Genomic DNA, 3532 nt, shown 5'->3' with positions numbered 1-3532 from the left:
GTTCTCTTATTTTTAAAGGTGGACAACTAATTTAAAAAACAAACCACTGTGCAACTATGCAGACTACAAAACAAGTCTATAAGCCAGATTTGGCCCCTGGGCCACTGTTTGGCAACCTCTGATCCTTCCCCTGCTATTGGCTAATTTCTGAACCCAGTGCAGCAGCTGGATCCCTTATGGAGCTCATGGTTTATCTGGGGACCAAAGTGCATGAGCAGATTAGAAAGCCAGACAGCCTGTCCTCCGCTGTGCATGTCCCGTACTCCATCCTATGCCCCACCCCTTCAGCTTCCTCAGGTGCCATCCAGGTTATCTTCCTGTCACAGGAAGAGCTGGCTTGTTGGGGAGGGAAGGGACAGTGCCCTGTTTACCCTGCCACGGGCAAGGAGCAAAGGCAAACAGTCCTCTGCATCTGAGAGTCTTAAGGCAGTGCATTTATCTGCTTCACCAAGGACCCTGCATTTTGCTCCCAAAGGCTAGGAGCAGAGATTCCAGATGTGGAGATTATCAGACGGAAGGGGACCTTCAAGGTCACCCAGGACAGCCCCAATCAGAGCACTACCATCAGAGCAGAAGTTCACACATTGTGATTACTTTACCTTCTCAAGCCCCAACAACTCAGTGAGGTGGGAACTCCTATTATCTCCATTTCGCAGGTAGGGAGACTCAGGCTCAGAAAGGTTAAGTACTTTGCACAAGGTATCTCAGCAACTAAATTGCAAAGCCAGAATAAACATCTAGTCAGTGAGACCAAGAGCAAGTACTGCTAGCTACCTGCCTGCACTACTGCCCCAATTCACAGTCTCACTAGCTCCTTGACCCCTTCCCATTCCTACCAAGTAACCTCGAGCCTCTGCTCACACACCCAGTGACAGGGAGCTCGCTACCTCGCCATGTTTTTAACCATAGCTACACTTACCCAGCACTAGTTAGGCACTGGGCCTCGCACCAGGTGCTGTAAAGATTCTTTGTAGCATCCCATCCCCGCAACAGTCCTGTGTTCTCCACCTTATACCCATCGTACACATGAGACAACCAAGGCTTAACATGACCAAGGAACTTGCCCAAGGTTACAAAACTAGTTAGGGACAGGCTGAGATTCAAATTCAGGTCTGTTCTTTATCTAGTTCAGACTGAAAACTTCTTTTGGTTTTGGGGAGAGAAATATCTGTCTGCTTGAAGTAGCAGCCCTAATTCCTAGTTCTCCCAGCTCTTTTCTCCAGATGTCCTCTTCAAATATTTGAAGGAAGATACACGTAATCTTTGAGTCTTTTGTATACCAGAGTCAATATTCTGGGTCCTTCAGCTGTTCCCCCATAAAATGTGGTTTTGTGGTCTTTCCCCTCAGCCATCATTTGGTTCATTCTCCTATGAATGAGCTACACTTTCTCCATGTCCCTTTCAACATTCTGATACCAAATAGAACATGGGACTCCAGATGGCAGAAGGACTATAACCACCTTCACTGTACATGCAATGCTTCTATTAATGCAGCTCCAAAGCCAGTAAAGCTTCTGTGTATGAAGCTGTGTATCACAACTGCCCCATGCACTTGTGATAAAGAATGAACAAGCCAGCAACTTCCCTGCCCGCCTGGAATTTTCATTCTTCCCACAGGGCTAAGGAAGAAGGCCGAGTCACAGGCCACTTGGTGAACTTCAGACACAGATTTTAGAATGTCAGGGCTGCAAGTGGGGCCCAGTCTCTTCAGGCCCTTTTTAATAGATGAGGAACCTGAGCCCAGAGAGGAGCAGTGATAGACCCAAGATTCCACAGTGAGACAGAATCAACTTCTGCTTTTCTTAGAACCTCAGGCACAGGTGAGCCCTGGGACCTTAGAGGGGGATGTAAGCTGAGATGAAAATGCCACCCTGGAAGATTTGACTAAAGGGATCATCAACCCTAGGCCTCCTACCTCAGAGCTGTTGGCAGAAATCCTGGTCTATCCCAGATATGACCACCAGGTGGCAAAGAGGTACCAGAGAAAGGCCCAGAAATCAAAGGTGGGTGGGCACTTCCCTCATTAACAGCAATTTTCCTTAGCAAGTGGGAATGATGAGGTGGGAAGGCTGCCTGCTCTGGGACAGCACTCTGGCAACTGTATACACTATATACATATACAGAACTGAATTCTGCTTCAACTAAGGAGAAAGCAGAGGGTAAGTGTTAAAAGCTTGGACACGGGCATCTTGCAGACCTGGTAGGAAATCTAGCTCCCCTTTGCTGCTTTATCAGGTCACCTCCCTGACACCTAGCCTCTGACACATAGAATGGATGCAGGATAAGTTCCTCATTTCCCAAGGCTCTACACAGAGCTGGAGTTGCTGGTGCTGTCTTCCTGACTGGTCCCTCTTCCAGGTGGATGGTGAGCAACTCCCCCTGGCAGAGACAGGGAAGAGGTGAGGTTAATGGCATCTGACAGCCTCAACAGCCCAGCTTAGGCCTGGCAGCTCGTTCGCTCATTTGTTCATCTCACATCACACAGGGAACTGCGTGTGCAGAGGCTCTGGGGCTGGGAACTATGAATGTTTGGGGCCATGGGGGGCAAGGATGCCTAAGAAGAAAGAGAGGGTTGGAAAAGTAGGCTGGGCCTTGAGGGCTAAACCAAGTGACTGACTTTGAACTTTATTCCAGGAGCAACAGAGATCTACTGAAGATTATTCAGCAGGGGAATGACTGGGTCAGGTAAGTGTTGAGAGCCATCACCGTGGCTGTGTGTGAAAGGAGGTATGGAGGTGGGGGAGCCTGGAGGCAGAGAGACCAACTGGGAGGCTAAGTAAATGAGAGATGCACACTGGACTTGGTGATGGCGATGGTGGCTGATATTCCGTCCACTCAGAGCTTCTGAGATGTCCTGTGGAAACTTGTCTGTCTGGTCCATAAGAAAGTTCCCACAGGATAAGGAGCTGCTCTGGGCCCAGGTAGGAGGAGTAGGGGGTCCCTGCAGCAGGTGTTTCCTAGAAGATCCTTGAGGAAAACAGACCAGCCTAGGAAGAGAGAGCCTAGGCTAATGAGAGAGACATCCTGGGCCAGGGTGGAGTGAGAGGCAGTGTTGTCTAATGGTTAGAAACACAAGCTAGCATCAGGCACATCTCTCTCGTGTTCCAGCTGTGCCACTTCTTAGCTGTGTGACCCTAGAGAGGTCACTTTGCTACTCTAATCCTCATTTGCTCATCCATAAAATGTGAATGCCAGTAGGACTCACCCTTTGAAGCTGTTGTGAGGGCTGGACAAGGTAATGTGTTCAGCTCAGCTCTGTGCTGGTTACCTGGGAAGCACCCAACGTGTGAAAGCCCAAGGGGGAGCTTCTGGTTCTCAATGACCCTCAGAAACAGAGTCTGTTGCCAGGGCATGGTGGTCATTCTGGCTCTGCAACACCTCACCAAGCCAGGCTGCTCAAAATGGGCCAGCCTAGGCTACACACCACATTGAATTAGGCCAAGGGAATTCTAGCCAGAAGCAAAGAAATGATGCTTTGGTCAGCCTGGGGCCACATTCAGGGGAAACGTGCCATTTCTGTTCCCACTTTTTG

The sequence above is a fragment of the Camelus ferus genome, chromosome 13, assembly GCF_009834535.1.
Source record: "Camelus ferus isolate YT-003-E chromosome 13, BCGSAC_Cfer_1.0, whole genome shotgun sequence".
Taxonomy (NCBI): domain Eukaryota; kingdom Metazoa; phylum Chordata; class Mammalia; order Artiodactyla; family Camelidae; genus Camelus; species Camelus ferus.
This window is presented reverse-complemented; position numbering follows the sequence as displayed.